Consider the following 17921-nt stretch of genomic DNA (forward strand, 5'->3'; position numbering starts at 1 on the left):
TACTATGCCCAAACACGAGATGGATGCATCGCAGTATACAACGAAATCCTCCATGCCCTCTGGCAGGGCTAAGATCGGCGTTTCACACAATCTCTGCCTCACTATCTCAAATGCAGCCTACTGCTCAGGCCCCCAATTGAAGACCACGACCTTCCTTTTCATCCTGGTCAGGGGCACGGCTATCTTGGAGAAATCCTGGATGAATCTCCGATAGTAGCCTGCCAGTCCCAGGAAGCTCCAAATCTTAGATGGAGACCTCAGGACCTCCCACCTCATCACGGCCTCTACCTTGGCCGGATCTAACGAAATCTCATTCTGGTTGACAAGGTGCCCAAGAAATTTCACCTCGCGCAAACAGAACTCACACTTGGAGAACTTAGCATATAAGCTCTCCCTCCTCAAAGTACTCAAAGCCTCCCGTAGGTGCTCTTCATGCTGCTCTCGCGTCTTGGAATAGACCAAGATGTCATCGATGAAAACTATCACAGACTGACCCAGCATCGGTCTGCACACACGGTTCATAAGATCCATGAACGGGGCAGGAGCATTGGTGAGCCCGAAAGGCATCACCACAAACTCATAGTGACCATAACGTGTCTGAAAGGAAGTCTTCTACACATCCTCCTCTCTGACCCTCATCTGGTGACACCCTGAACGCAAATTAATCTTGGAGAACCAAGATGATCCCTGTAGCTGGTCAAAGAGATCATCGATCCTCAGGAGTGGGTAACGGTTCTTCACCGTCACCTTATTCAGCTCATGATAATCTATACACATCCGATACGACCCGTCCTTCTTCTTCACAAACAGAATCGGGGCTTCCCAGGGTGAACTGGTCGGTCTAATGAACCCCTTGTCTAACAGCTCCTACAACTATGTAGACTACTCCTGCATCTTAGGAGGAGCCAACCGATACGGTGCCTTGGCTATCAGAGCAGCACTAGGGACTAGGTCAATCCTGAACTCCACCTGTCTCTCCGAAGGTATCCTGGGCAACTCCTTAGGGAATACATCCACAAACACCCGTACCATGGGCACATCGCCCATCATCGCCTTACCCGCCTCCCGAGTATCCATAACAGAGGCGACATAACCTGCGCAACTCTGCTAGAGGTAGCGGCTAGCCCTCGCTACCGAACATAAAGCTGGTCCTCATTGTGCCCTTTCGCCCTGAACCACCAGCTCTCCCCAACTTGGGGTCCTGATCCGCACTGACTGCTACGTGCAGTCGATCACTGCCCTATTGGGGCTCAGCCAAGCGATACCAATAATAACCTTGTTCCCCCACAAAGGTATGGGAAACAAGTCTACCAGGTAACGTTCCTCGAATAGCCTCAACACACAATCCCGATAGACCTCTGACGCTTGTACAGACCGGTCGTCCGCAATCTCGACCTCTAGAGGGCAATCGAACATGCCCGGACACTCAGGAAACTTCTTGCTAAGCGCAAGAGAGATAAATGATCAGGTGGCACCCGAATCAAACAACACCTGAACTGGGATACCGTTCACATGGAACGATCCTAAGCAAGGCACATAATATATCAAAATCACAGCGACTTAACATAAAAGCATAAATAAGAAATCATACCCGTTACCACATCGGGTGCAGCGCATGCCTCCTCGGCTGTCAGCTAAAATGCTCGGCTCCGAACCACTGGAGCCTCCGAATTGGATTTCCGGCCATCCACAACCCGTGCTATCACTGTATTCGGCACCACAGCCGATGCCACTGCTGCTGTCAATCTAGGGGAATTGGCCTTTTTATGGCCCCTCTGATTTCAATGAAAGCAAATCAAGTCTGATATTTGAATCGCAAGAGTAAGGGCAGTATAATCTTTGCCAAAATGCTCAACCTTGCCACACTTATAGTAGCCTAAACCCGGCCCTGTGCGACAAGCTCCCTCTTGTGACTGACCGCATTTCCCACATTTATCCCGTCCTGACCGGCCTTTAGGCCTACCATCGGATCCCTTGGGCTTCTTCCCCGAAGCCCCCGTCGTCTTCCCCTCCTCTGCCTTCCTCTTCTGGATGTGATCCAAATCAATCTCGCTCTCCCTAGCCCTGGCAATCATGGAATCCAGGGTAGGGAAAGCAGAAAAACTAACATGCTCCCGGATGTCAGCTCGTAGCATTTCATGGTATCGGGTCCTCTTCATGTCCTCATCACCCACACACTGGGGCACCAATAAAGCCCTCTCCTGGAACTTGGCGGTGATCTCCGCCACAGTCTCCGTAGTCTGTCTCATATCCAAGAACTCCCTGGCTAGCTGTTGAAGCTCCACAGCTTGTGCAAACTCGGCCCTAAAGCGGGTCACAAAATCTGACCACGTCATAGCCTTAATGGCTGGGGCCCCCAACGTGTCACCAATCAACTCCCACCAATCTCTGGCTCGGCCCCTCAAACATCCTGCAACGAAATGGACCTTCGACCCTTCCAAGCAGAAACTCATCAGCTGCATAGACTCGATGTTTGCGATCCATCTTCTAGTAGCAATGGGGTCCTTCACCCCATGGAAATCCAGCGCACCACTCCCTCTGAAGTCCTTAAAGGACACTGTGCGCGTGCTCATCTAAACAGACACCAGATCACTCCTGAATGATCGGAGGCGATCCTCCATTAGCTCAATGATCCCCTCCTTGATCAACCCAAAGATAACCGGCATTGCATGTAGGATACCTCTCATGATACCGGACACGATGAACTCTCTTAACCCATCATCCACATGCTCGGATCCTGCTCCCGAGCCTGATCCTGACCCAAATCCTGAACCTCCCGCTCCATGTCTTGTGACCACCATTTTGATAATAAACATAGAATTGTCAGGGTCACGTATACTTTCTAGAGGTCTCACACACTTCCCAAGTTTCCTGGTTCCATCTAGGCCCTCCTTGACTTGAGTACGAATCCTCTGCTTCCAATAGTACGAGACCACACTACCTTCCACATCTATCCGTACTTTCCTCAAGGATTGCTTCGACTTCACCAAGTCCCTTTTACCAATACCCTTTCCACTGACCTCATCTTAGGCTTCCCTAGGACACTCTCCGACCTACTCTCCGCCATCAGCTGCACTAGGAGTCCCCACCACCTCCCCTTAACTAGCTTGCGGATACTGTTACATATCCATTCCTTAGTTAGTTGAAGTTGGCCATAACTCCCATAGCACAAAGCAAGCAACATTCATGCATTAAGTAACCAAACCAGACATAACCTACACGGGCCATCCTACTGCTGACTAAACAATCCTAGCATACAACTCATACAACAGGCATATAAGGCATCCTTCCTAGACCCTTAGCCCTAACTAGCATGCAATTCTCAGAATCATATATCAGGCACACAAGGCATCCTCCTACATCCTTAGTCCTATTCTAACATGCAGTTCTATGAATCAAAACCATATAACATAACATAGCCAGTATGGGTATCCTAGGGAAAACTTACTTGAGCCCGGCCGGTCGCAGGCATCACACACCTCATCTTTCTTAAAATCCCTTAACTTAGATTTTAGAAAACCATCTTCCTTGTAAAAATCATTTATTCCCTCGGTTTGAATCCAACCCCCCCCCCCCACCCCCTCGAGGGTGTGTCCGAATCCCTCAAACCAGGACTTTGATACCAACTTGTAACATCCCAAAATTCAAGCCCGAAAATTTCATTTTTAAATTAAGTAAAACATAAGTTATATAACCAGAACATTGCCAACAAGGAAAATCCTAAAGTCATGTGTCAAAATCCATATCATCAGTACAATAAAAATCAGAGTAAAATCCCAGAAAGTCTGATGTGGAATCATGTGTGTGTGATGCGATGCTACGCCGTCGGCTCCTTCCCTTAGACGAAGAGGTACCTGAAACAAAAAACAGAAACTATAAGAACAAAGCTTAGTGAGTTCCCCCATCAAACCACATACCCTATAATATCATTGGTATCTTTCAACTGGTAACTTCCCTCAGTATCTTTCAACCAGTAATCATCATCGGTATCTTTCAATCGATAATCATCATCGTTATCTTTCAGCCGGTAATCATCATCGGTATCTTTCAATCGATAACTGCCATTGGTATCTTTCAACCGGTAACTGGGGACTATTCCACCGCCTACTACTAGCATACAACAACAAGATATAAATATACAATCAGACATATATGGGTACTGACCTACCCTTCGGTCCTAAGGACCGCTGTCAGGGAAACTAATCCCTACTATACACATAACATATCATACAGATAAATCTCATGACAAAAGCACATAACCATACCAAGATAATTATCACAAAGAAAATCATCTTCTAAATACCCCTTTTTGGTGGGTTGGCGTTGTGGCCTTTGACCCACCCCTACTAGAAGGTAACTCGCCTCAATGTCGTGCAATGTTTGAACTATCCTTGGTGTACTAGTCGACTCCCCTCGACTCCTCGATCCCTACATGACAACCTTCAAGTCATCACACAGAACATGCAACCCTAATCAGGGTTAGTTCAAGTCCAGTAAAATTCAACATTGGTCAAAGTCAACATCCGGTTGATCTGACTCACCGAGTTGGGCCGCCAATTGTTCGAGTCCCTACCTATCATCTGTCCTTCTTCGCGCATCTACTCGTCGAGTTTAACAACGACTCGACGAGTTCCCATCCCATATGAACACCGTATGAATCCTCAAATGACTCACCGAGTTGTATAAACAACTCGTCGAGTCCATTCTCATATGATGAACGAGTCTTGTCCTCGACTCGCTGAGTTGTATGAACAACTCGTCAAGTTCATCTTCAAAAGTTGGGAGATCGCCTTGGACTCACCGAGTCTGCTCATGCACTCGACGAGTCCTTTAGACTCCATGTCTATGGCTAAGTACAATATGTTGGGTCATTCCTTTGAACCCTCTAAAACCCTTCTAACACCTAACTGGTTCCCCTTAACCCTCAACATATTTGGGGACATAAAGCCTTGGACTCGCCGAGTCCCAAGAACGACTCGCCGAGTCTATATTGTCCAAGTCTCATTTCTCGATTTCTAGTGTACAACACTTGTCGAAATGATAGATCCAAGCCCCTAAGCTCGATCTAGCACGTAAATTTACGAATTTTACGTGCATCCATGGGACTTTTGAGCCTAAAAGGCCCTAAAATGGCTCTGATAATGCATGAGACCTTCCTTGAATGAAAAAGAAACTCCAACCGCCCTTCTGACTCTTCCCATGTGCTAGATCCGAAGTCTTGACCCCCAACCATGTTTGCAAATCATGGTTGGTCACCTCATATGGATTACAAGCCCTAAATTTTCCCCAAAAAGGGATCTAACAAACAAGCATGTATGGTTTAGACTTTATACGTTTCAAAGACTGCAAATGATGTCCCAAACACGAATCCTTCAGTCTCCTCTTGATCCTTCTTTGCTCTTCCTTCTTCCTTATGTAAAAAACCACCCAAATCACCACAAATGCCTTCAGATCTTCACACACTCGGCTAGCGTTTTCTATAGAGGGTCTCTGGGAGCAATAGGAACGAGTGGTGGCTAAAAGAGATGATTAAATAGGGTGCAAACCCTCAAATTAGGGCTTTTGTCTAGTCAGAGCCTACTCGTCGAGTCTGGCCGCCGACTTGACTAGTCCGCCACTTAAGTCCTGTATCCAAACCCGCTCCTGCTCGACGAGTTGGGCCTTCAACTCGCCGAGTCCCAAGCCAAAAATGCAAAATACTTAAATAAAATACATACCAGGAACCGGGTGCTACACCTAGATTTTTAAAAGTTAAAAAATCAACCCTTATACTTTATAATATTATAAGTTAATAATATATATATATATATATATATATATATATATATATATATATATATATATATATGGACAAGATCAAGTCGTTTTACTGTTAGTAGGCCTCATTCATAAGGGGGGTATAAGGTTGCTGCCTATAAAATGACAGTTTAATGGATGTTTACTCTCACCAACCGCTTCCTTGATACGTGGAGGGTCGTTAGCCGAACAGGTAAGACAAGGACTTATAAATTCTCATTAAAAGTAGATGAATATTATAAAGTAACTAAATGTCTTATTAAATTCCCAATCTTAGTTACTTTAGGAAAATGTAAATAAGGTGCTAATCCATGAAATTACACATTACACTTTGAGTAAGTCGTTAGTGGAGTGTGTGTGGTTAACCGGCACACTAACATGGACTTAACAAGGTATGTAAAGGGTGACTTAAACTTTATTATAGGTCAGTGGAGCATGTGCGGTTAACCGGCAAATCGATTGAGTGATATACTTTAAGGGTACCAATTGATTTCCATGGTTACTTCACACCTCGTTTTGTGATCCTTGGTATCCCAGTCACAAAACATGGAGGGCACACTCGAGATTGAAACATGCCTTTGAAAAGTTCATTGAATCTCAAAAGAATCTAGGAATTTCAAAACCCAATTAAAACCTAATAATTTATATTTTGTTTTTTGGTGGAAATTGGTGAATCGTCATTCACCTACCTTTTAAATATGTTATAGCTTAGATTACGACATACCTCTTCTAAGTTATGATATATTGTGACTGGATCCTAGCCTTAATACTACATTTGGGTGTTTTATTAAGGATCATCTTTATATCTAAACTAAACTTGTTCTCTTCTTTTCATATGTCTTCCAACAACACTGCTTCTGGCTCAAACCCTACTGGCTCTTTTTCCCTCATGAACCTATGTGGGAGGGTCATCTTTGATGGTTCCAACTTTATGGATTAGATCCGGAACATCAGGATGGTCACACACTACGAGGAGATCGCTGAATTCCGGAACATCAGGATGGTCACACACTACAAGGAATATGTCCTCGATAACGAGCTAAAGGATATTGATGAGTCAACTGCTACTCCTGAGGAGATCGCTGAATTCCGGACTCATGAGAGAGATGCCACGAAAGTGGCTTGTATCATGATGGCCATGATGACAGCCGAACTCCAAAATTCCGGTGAGGACTACTATCCTTTTGAAATGCACCAAGAATTGATGGAAAGATACTATCAAAGTGCTCGTCAAGAGAGGTATGACATCATCTGCTCCATGATAACAACCCGTATGAAGGATGGTGAACCCATCACGGGCCACTTGCAGAAAATGCAAAGGTATGTGGATCGTTTCCTGAAGCTTAATGTCAACTTCCCAGAGGAGCTTGCAATAGATATCATTTTGCAATCCTTACCCTCGTGTTATGATCAATTCCACATGGCATATCACATGAATAAGGAAGAAGTTACACTCAACAAACTTCAAGGACTCTTGAAGACCGCCGAAAGTGGTCTTAAGTTCTTTGTCAAACAAATCGGGAATCGGGAAACAAACTGCTTGACAATAAGTAAGACATTGTTCCATGTATTTGTCCGACTGATATCTAGAACAGAGGATTATATGATCACTTATCTTAAATGGTGCATCATCTTCTTCTCAGTTCTGAGAGACCTTGAAAAGAGCTACGACTGATGATCGGTTCCTGAAGTCATACTTACAAATATAGTTATTAGACTTATCCAAGTGGGAGACTGTTGGATAAGGTGTCTAAGTCCATAACTATATTTGGTATGTACTTTACCCGACCCGACATGGTCCATTTGGGTTGCATGGCATCATGCATTTGGATAGACTTAATGAGAGAAATAACACTTGTGGTTTATTAATATATTATAAGTTATAATATATTAATAGTATTATTTAATTAGTATTGATCAAGAATTAATTTGGAATTAATTAAGTGATCAAAAAATGACTAATTAAATATATGGGTTGATTATGTAAATTATGTATAGTGGGCTAGAGGCTCCATGGATTATCAAGTGGGGTTAAACAATAGGATGCTCCATGGGAGTTACAAACCCATGGGTCATGGAAATGAAGAATCATGTCACATTAGGGTTTACAAGGTGTAACCCTAGATGTGACAAATTATATAAGGAACATGATACTCACCAAAAGCGGCTACACATAAGATTGCAAGAGGGATAGGCCGATTTATACAAGTGTTATACATCTCTTAAGTTATTCCAAAGCATTTGGTTTTGTGTAAAGCATTTGAGGCATCACAATTGGGGTGCTAGGCTCTCAAGATTTTCAAGGAATCAAATCAACTACAGGGTATGTAATTCCAACCATCTTTTATGTTAAAAGTTCCCCATGTATGCTAGATAGGATTATGAACCTTGGAAATCATATTATGCATGTATTTTAGAAAAACATAGATCCATGGTTTTCTAGGGTTGCATGTACACTTAGGGGTGTTAGAATGCTCAAAACCCATCACTTACAACACTTTCGCACTGCCTACCAATCTAGTGAATGCTATGGGCCACCCACAGTCTTATAACACTTCCACACTGCCTACCTACCTAGTGAATTCTACGAGACAGACCACAGTCTTATGATACCCCTACCATTTCTAGGATCCCATCCCATGGTTTTGCTATCCATCCACGAGAAAACTTATCCAAGAATCAATATAAGCTGGAACCCTCGTCCTGCTAAACCCCAATCAGATAACTAGGTCATGCTTCGAACTCCAAGGCCTTTATAAGACAAGAACATGCAGAGAGGTTCTAATACAACCCTCAACCTGAACCTAGACACGAGTCCACCATGTGTCACTTTCACTTCCATTTGCTCTTGGCATGCCATTCTAAGTTCACCTGCACTCGGAATAATTCCATTAACCCCAAATCATTTCTCCTGCACATGGGATCATTTATACTTTGTTAACCTCATACCCATTCGAGTATGTAAGCCATCTACAATTCCACTATTCAAAACTACCAACAACCTAAGCTTATAAGAACTAATATTCCATGACCAACCAACCTAGAGTACACACATCCCAAAAACATGGATGAATACACCCCAATAGTTCAATGAAAACATGAAATCTTGAAGAATTTCGCACCGAAATAACTTCAAAATCCTTGAGCGGCTTGAACTATGCAACAACTAAACAACCCATATGAAATTGTACCTCCTACACCTACTATTCATGGATCATTACAGTCCTATCGTCCTAGTGGTATCTGTCAATCCAATTGGGCTAAACAACCCTCCATCTGCCATCCAATCCGGAGCAACACTAGCACTTCCGACCTCCATCTTGGTTGTCTCAGCAGGAAAAACTAGCAACAACAAGACTTGTTCCTGGAAGCTTCTGATATGACTACCATACACACATCCTTGAAATCATGAATCAGACAACAACTCGTCTGAAACTCGCGTTCTGACCAACCTCTTCATTGCATCACATCCATGAAAAATCCCTATGAGTCTTGCATTCAAATTTCTCACTCTCACATTGCAGCTTCCTCGGACTCTATACTAAAACCACCAAAAATCAAATCGGATGCAGGTTCTCTAAGTAGAACACTCGGTATTCTTATCCTTACCGCTTGCTCTGTCATTGGCTGACATCTCCCATAACTCAGCCTAAAACCGGCTTACCCAAGTACTCTCTAAGCATGGCTCTCGGTATGCAAAATAGCATATGGATATTCTTCAAATGTAATAACTAACCATCATAAGGAAATTTTGATTCATAGGTGGAGACTTAGAAAAACCAAACATATCCTATCACACACACAATAATATAATTATAAGTACAAATAATAATAGGAGCATGAAAGAAATAAATGCACTACATACCTATGATATCAGTGGATGGAACTCTGATCTCATCAGTTTGTGACTGAAACGCTCGGCTCCTCCCTACGGGAGCCTCCACTCGGCCCTCACGGCCATCAGTAATCCTCAAAGTAATTGGGGCTAGTTTCCGCACCGCTCTACCTGTCAATCTCGGACATTCAGGTTTCTTGTGGCCCATTTGGTTGTAGTGGAAACAAATCAGACTCATCCCTAGGGGAAATCCCTGCTGATATGACCAATCCCACATCACCTATAGCAGCCCATACCCCTAGATCGACATACCCTATCATACTATTTTCCCTACTTACCGTAAGGGCCCCGACCCTGCTAGTCTCTAGCTCGTGAATCGAAAGTCTTGTCCTGTTTACTGAAGCCTCAAATGTCTATTTCTGCTCTGCCGTCCTCTTTGAGAGTTGCTCCGAACCAATATATTGATCTAAGGCTCTAGCTATCATCTCCTCCAATGTCTGACAATCTGAAAAGCTAAAAAAATCTTTGATATCTGCCCTCAGCATGTTGTGCTACTGAGTTTTCTTTAGTTCCTCGTCGGCAGCGTACTGTGCGATCAACAAAACTCTCTCTCTAAAAATGGTGGTGACCTCTGTTGTAGTCTCAGTCGTCTGGCGTAGGTCCTAAAACTCCCTTGTTAGTTGTTTCACCTCTATATCTGGTGTAAAATATGCTCGAAAATTGGTCACAAAATCAGGTCATGTCATGGGCTCAATATCCAGTACTCCCAAAGCATATCCGACTTCCTCCCATAAATCCCAGGCTCGCACCCTCAAACATCATGCAACGAATCTCACCTTCGACCCTCGGGGTAGAAGCTCTTCATCTTGGAAAACTCCATATCTACTATCCACCGCCTAGCAACATTGGTGTCTTTCACCCCGAAGAACTCTTGTAGTCCACACCCTTTGAAATCCTTGAATGTTAGAGTATGTGCTTTGTACTGCCTGGTAGACATCTCGACTCGATAGGCCTGAAGGGGCTCATCCATCATCTTGGTAATCCTTTCCTCGATCATCTCGAACATCACTAGGGTCACATCAAGGGTACCTCGCATAATATCTGACGCAATAAACTCACATAATCCCTCATCAATTGGTTCGGTACCACATCTGAAACCAAAACTAGATCTGGAGCCTGCAGCTGCACCACATGTCATCACCATTATCAAAAGCCAACAGAAAATGATCAGAACATAACCAAAGAATCCTCATTCAAAAGGCATCCTAGATTCTCCGTGACTTTCCTCAATACAAGTACAAATCCTATGATTTCAATAGTATTGGCCTAAATACTACCTTCCATGCCTATCCATACTTTCCTTAAGAATCTTCCCAAATCCATTAAGTTACATTCTCAAACTGGCATTGCCAAAAGCACCTAAACAACACACCAAACACAATAAAGTACTTCCTAGGCTCTCATAGAATTTTCACCTCCACCTGTCATCAGTTTCTATATAACTCCTAATGATGTCAGCTAACTAATCCATGGATACAATTACATGCAACAAAGCTTAAATAATCCTTTGATGAAAATACTCAATCCTACAACGGTTGGACTCAAACAAGAGTTGCGCAATAGGGCGAAATCAATCACTCTAAGATTATTTAACCTTTTTAGCATGTAAATTAACATATTCATGTAATAATTAACTCCCATCAATACGAGTCCCACAAAGCACAACGAAAGAAGCATTCGAGTATCAAGTAATCTAAACCAACGCATCACCTAATTAGGCCATTCTATCGTATCATCAAATATCCATACTAGCATGCAATTCTAAAGCTCAACCAACATGCATATAAAGGCATCTCTCCTAGCATTGTATAATGTAATCTTGAGTAGCTCCTTAGCCATAATACATCATGAAATTCTTATAGCATGTAACATAGTATCATGTATAGCTATTATGGGAATCACTTACTTAAGCTTAGTTGATTGCATGCATCACACCCCATTTTTTTTATAAAAATCCTTTAAAAAATTCATTTTATTTCAAAAACATTACCATTTCCTTAGTTTGAGTTCGGACACACCCAAGAGTGTGTCCGAATCCATCAAAACCAAGGCTCAAATACCAACTTGTAATGTCCCAAACATTTATGCTAAAATTTAAATTTTTAAAAACAATATACCATAAAACAAGTTGTTCCAAAACAAAAAAAAATGAATATATCATTTAAACATCAGCGTAAAAATCAAAAATAGCCAATGCGAAAACTCTGGGGGATGTTGTGTAGTCACATCGGGCCTTTCCCTTTCGAGCTGGAAGTACCTAAAACCGAAAACATCAAACCTTAAGCATCAAACTTAGTGAGTTACGAAAAATACCACATACCATACATAGAATATAGAATATTATGTGTCAACCATTGTCTTACAACTACTTTAATGTTATAAGTCGTATCATGGTCTTTCCTTGCCAAGCGAGCCACAAAAACCTAGGTCTTATAAACAAGTGTCAAGAGTCACCTCATGGTCTTCCATGAAAGTGTCATAAAGACAACTAGCATCCTACATATAACTGCCATGGTCCAGACCTTGGTATTGCATACAGATTGTTCGGAGCCATATTCATGTCTTTCATACATTTTGTAGGGAGCCATATGCATGTCTTTCATACAATTATTAGGGGACACCACCTGGCACTCTTACATAACATAATCCAATTAGCCAGCATTGGTGCCTTCGACCCATAAGAACAGTGAGGAGACTCTCCTCTCAGTAGATAATAAGTTGCCACTACTCTCATTACTAGAAATATCGATATTATGTACCACATATGCAGTTACACAATGTAAGCCCTTAGCTCCTCTTACAAAACTAGGAGTTTGAACAAAAGTCAACTCAATTAAAAAAGACAATGATCAAATTCAGTGGTTAATGTTGAATTTGGTCAACCTCCACGCCCTGGCCTTCCATAACTATGTTGTGGCCCACATAGAAAATATAGAAGGGCATTTCCCAGTCGCAATGATGTGGCAACCTAAGGCCAAGCCGTGGGCATTGGGTTTCTAATAACTTGATGGGTTAAAATGTTTTCTTCGATTCCAAGACATCCAAAGCTCAAATATGGTATGTTAGATGGTATAAATGGATTATGTTTCCAACTTTATCCGTTAATACTCTCCAAAAGATCAAGATCTTAACTGTTAGGTCCAAAAAGGGCAAAAACACAGCATGGATTAATCATTAAGCCCGTAATCTTAAAGGTCTCTTGTCTATCAATTTCTAAAAGGGTTCCTAGCACCATCACTAACATAAAAATTCGTTCCTTATAAACATGTATGTCCAATGCATGTCTTGAACTCCTATTAGGTCAAAATAAGAGGTTTATGACCAAGATTCCATTTATGAAACCAAAAGTATTTCCTACTTATGATCCAAAGCACCAAATACACCAAATGTCCTAGAGATTCATACATTTGCAAATTTATGAGATCTCACCACCCAAACCCATCAAGAGTTGAAGACTAAGGGACAAAATCTAAAGATATAACATTTACCAAGAAAAGTGTTGAGTCTTGGACACTCGCCATCATCTAGAAAATATGCTAGAAGATCAAGATGATGCTTGCAAGGTGATTTTCCACACCAAAGCTTCTTTGTCCTTCAAAGGTTACCACAAATACCAAAATGAGTTGACAAATGCAATGGAGGCTATGGTTAGGGTCTTTGATCTTGAGAGGGTAATGGGGGCTGAATGATCATGATACCCTAGCCATAATGTCCTTTAAACAGGGATCAAAGCCTAAGGAGTAGGGTTTTCTCCAAAATCAGTTGTGTAGCACCTGGTTCTTGGTACGTATTCTTTGTAATTAACTCTTTAAATATTTGCATTTTTGCCATTGGACTCGGCCAATTGAAGGACCAACTCGCCGAGTAGAAGCGGGATAAGACGAGGGGTCTAAGTTATGGACTCGACGAGTGATATGTGCATAATTAGTTAATTATTTAGTATACATTTTTATTCATTTTTAACTAATTATGTGAATAATATGGACAAAAGGTAATTAATATTGTTTAAATTTTGTTTTCAGTCCAAAAGACATGCTTGGGAGTGAAAGGGAGTAAGGGAAAGCAATTGAAGACCAAAGAATGAAGATTGAGGAACAAAAGCCCATCTACTCGACAAATACACGAGTATACTCGGCGAGTCCAGCTGGATATTCCAGAAGATAGCCACGACTCCTGATTTAAGACGGATAACAACGAGTCTACTCGGCGAGTTGGGTCTACTACTCGCCGAGTACCCCCTGTTTTGAGATATCTATAAAAATCGAACCTTTATCCGATGGGACTACTTTTCTGGCGATTTTTGAAGATCCTTCTATGATTGAGAACCCTGGAAGATGCTGAGGAATTCTAATCTCCAACCTTTTGAAGAATTGAAGCAACTAGGTTAATCATTCCACTTAGCTTTAGGAATTGAGTATGTCTAATCTAGTTAAACTTGTTTTTATGTGTGATTTTACTGCAACTATGAGCTAATTTCGTTTTTGTTTCTGTTTGGGGAATACCAAGGAACTCCTATGGTTTAATTCTTAGTTTTTGATTAATTGTTTATTGGTGATCTATTAAATTAAGTTTGTTAAAGATCCTTAGGCATTAATCATGATTATTTTCTGTTAATTGGAAGACAATTAAGTTGCATGAACATCTCTTAGTTGTTAACCTCATATGTCTATGTGAACACTAACTCATATGCTTAGGAATAATGATTATGAAACTAAGATTAATGAGACAATAATTAGATCAATGTGTGAGCTTGTTTGAGAAACCATCAAATAAGAGGTTAATTGAATTACTAAATTGATTAACCACTACAAATCTTATTTAATCCAAATTATTAATCTAGGGAATTAATTAGTTTAAACATTTGATCACCGCTTAAATTAGTTAATTGTCTAAGGGCTAGGAGTAATGAACATGAACCTAACCACTATAATTGGTAGCCAATAACAATTAATCTATCATAAATACAAATAACCATTGGAGTGAATTGGTTGAACCTAAATAGAAACATCTTTATCAAATTTGGTGAATTAGTTGTTTGCTTTAGTTATTCAGTAAATACGTGTTGCTTGAGTTTCTAGTCTTGTAAAACTAGAAGAAAAACCTTTTACTTTCATTATTTGTTTTAGTTAAAATTAGTTATTAGTTTAATTTCCCGTTCCCTGAGTTCGATACCTTACTTACTAAACTATATCACTAAAAGACAGGTTCACTGCCTTTGTGTGCTAAATATATTAATAAAAGTAGGGATAAAACAAGTGCATTTTACACACATCAGGTTTTTGGCGCCGTTGCCGGGGAACGGTTCTAAATAATTAATCTAATTCCTAATTTTTTCGATCCTTTGTGTGAGTTTACTTGCATAAAGTTACTTTATTAAAGTTTAGTAGTCAGTAATTAGGTTTTAGCATCTGTTTTAGTTTTTAATATTAAGTTATATTTTTTTCAAAATCACACTGGTACTCGCCGAGTGCAGTCGCACCTACTTGGCGAGTACAAGCGTATTCAGCAGTTAATTTTCGATTTTTTTAGAACATTTTTTTGTTCTTTTTACGCTTTTATTCTGTTTATTTCAAGACTTTCGTGACCAGAGGATCAAACACCCCGCTGGTACCCCCGTTTGAAGATCCCGAAACCGCATTGAAAAGAAACAAAGGAAAGGACGTGGAGAGTTCGAGTACACCAAAGAAGTCACCCTTGTCCAATTTGAAGACTGTTTTTGGGAAAAAGAAGAGCAGCAAATCAGGAGCATCCAACGCTTCCTTAGTAATCGACGAACCGGCGAAGGAAGATATCGAGTACGAGACCGAGGAAGAAGAGGACCCGACATACGAGCACGAAACCGAGTCCGAGGAAGAGTTAGCTATCAAAATGGCTAACATTGATGAAATCCCCATAGGAGAATGGAAGAAGAGGATACGAGACGACACTGGCCCGGGACTTGTGCAACCCGCAATTCCCGCGACTGCTACCTTCGAGCTAAAGGGTCATATCCTAGCTTTACTTACAGAAATACCTTTCTATGGAAAAGACCATGAAGATGCCTACAAACATTTGGATGAAGTCAATGATGTAGCTGATTACTTCAATGTTCCAAATGTGCCCCGCGAGACTCAGCTACTTCGTATGCTTCCGGTGACATTCAAGGGTGCTGCAAAAGACTGGCTCAAGTCACTTCCCCCCGGATCAGTCACCACTTGGGCCAAGATGAAAGAAGAATTCATTGATCACTTTTGCCCACCTTCCAAGATAGCCAAGTTGAAGAAGGCCATTGCTAACTTTGAACAACAAGCTGGAGAGTCGCTATATGAAGCATGAGAAAGGTACAAGAGCTTACTAAGAAACTGCCCACACCATGACCTAAACAGCCAGCAAGAAGTATCCATCTTCTATGATGGAGTCAATGTCACAACAAGGCAGTTACTAGACTCGCAAGGCCCACTCACAAAGAAGCCACCCCCGGTGATAAAAGAATTGACTGAAGAATTTTCTAAACACTCTAGAGAATACCACAACCCTAGGCATGATGTCACTAGGGGAGTCGCTTATGCAGCTACTGAAGACTTATCCGCGGTCATGGTTATGCTAAAAACCATGGATAGGAGGATGGATAAGATGGATCAAACAATCCATGCTATTCGGGTGGGTTGTGAAAACTGCAATGGGCCTCACCTCACTAGAGACTGTGATTTGGATGAGAATGGCAACAAGAAGGCACAAGTATGTTACTCAAGTGGAGACCGATTTAATGAAGACTGGCGCAAGCAAAAGAAAGAATGGCTCCCTTATGAAGAGTACAAGAAAGCCAAGGAGGAAAGGTTTAGGCAAAAAGGGAGAGGGTTCTACCAAAAAGAGGAGCCGGTGCAAGAGAGGAAGCCAAGCTTGGAAGAAATGCTCACCAAATTTGTAGCTGCCTAAAAAAAAGACATAGTGATCATGATGCTGCAATTCAAGAAACAACGACCATGCTTAGGAACCAGCAAGCATCTATCCACAATATAGAGACACAGCTTGGTCAACTAGCTCAACAAATCAACCAAAGGTTACCGGGCGAACTTCCTAGCAAAACGGAAAATAACCCACGAGGCGCGCACATAAACATAGTCACAACAAGAAGTGGGAAGATAATCACTCCCCTGGCACCTATTCAGACCGAGTCATCCAAGAAATCATAGAAGGAGGAAGTAGAAAAGCAAGCAGAGAACCAAGACATACAATCTGACAGCCCAACTCGCCGAGTACCACGTATGGACTCAGCGAGTACATCACAAAATCCCACCAAGAAGATTCCTGAAAAACAATACCAGCCTCCAATGCCATACCCAGCCTGAGCTAAGAAGGAGAAGCGGGAAGAGGAGTATCAGAAGTTTCTAGATCATATCAAGACTCTTCAAATCAACATACCCTTCATTGAAGCCGCCATGCAAATGCCCAAGTATGCACAGTTCCTTAAGGAACTTCTCACTAATAGAAGGAAGATGGAAGAAGTGAAGAAGGTAGTACTCAATGAAAACTGCTTAGCTGCTATGCTAAATAAGCTACCAAAGAAGAAAGGTGATCCGGGAAGCTTAACTTTACCTTGCCAATTTGGCAACTTGACCACCATTCATGCCTTAGCCGATTCAGGAGCAAGTGTGAATCTAATGCCATATTCATTCTTTAAGAAGCTGGATCTTCCGGAACCAAGGCCAATTCGCATGGCAATACACTTGGCAAACAAGACAGTTACTTTCCCAAGGGGCATATGCGAAGACATACTAGTCAAGGTGGACAAATTCGTCTTTCCCGCTGATTTTATCATTCTTGACATGGAGGCGGATCCACAAGTGCCAATCATCCTTGGAAGACCCTTCCTCAACACGGCAAGTGCTACAGTAGACATGAGGGACTCGAAGCTCACCTTGCGGGTAGGAGAAGATTCTGTCACATTTGGGGTGGACCAAGCTATGAAGTATTCAAGGAACAGTGACGACACGGCATTCTCAATCGATATGTTAGACGAATTATTGGAGGAATGCATAACTGAAGATTCCATCAAGTTCACAACTGAGGATGAAGAATTTGATCCAGAAAAAGACTTGATGGAAATTGAAAGACTGCTGGAAGAAGCCGACTATGAAGAATTGGTGAAGAGCACTAACAGCCCTACTCGCCGAGTAGGACCGATATACTCGCCGAGTATCTCTGAAGAAAAGGAAAAAGTCGTGAATACAGCCACAAACTCGCCGAGTAC

At 41.8% G+C, this 17921-nt stretch overlaps 1 non-coding gene across 1 annotated transcript; it reads right to left on the reverse strand.

The window, feature by feature from the left end:
* Positions 1 to 15943: 15943 nt before the first annotated feature.
* Positions 15944 to 16050, reverse strand: LOC111906719 (small nucleolar RNA R71). The gene has a single exon (XR_002855310.1). It is a non-coding gene; the product is annotated as a small nucleolar RNA R71 (small nucleolar RNA).
* Between the last annotated feature and the right edge of the window lie 1871 nt (positions 16051 to 17921).

The sequence above is a fragment of the Lactuca sativa genome, chromosome 8 (genome assembly GCF_002870075.4).
Source record: "Lactuca sativa cultivar Salinas chromosome 8, Lsat_Salinas_v11, whole genome shotgun sequence".
NCBI lineage: Eukaryota > Viridiplantae > Streptophyta > Magnoliopsida > Asterales > Asteraceae > Lactuca > Lactuca sativa.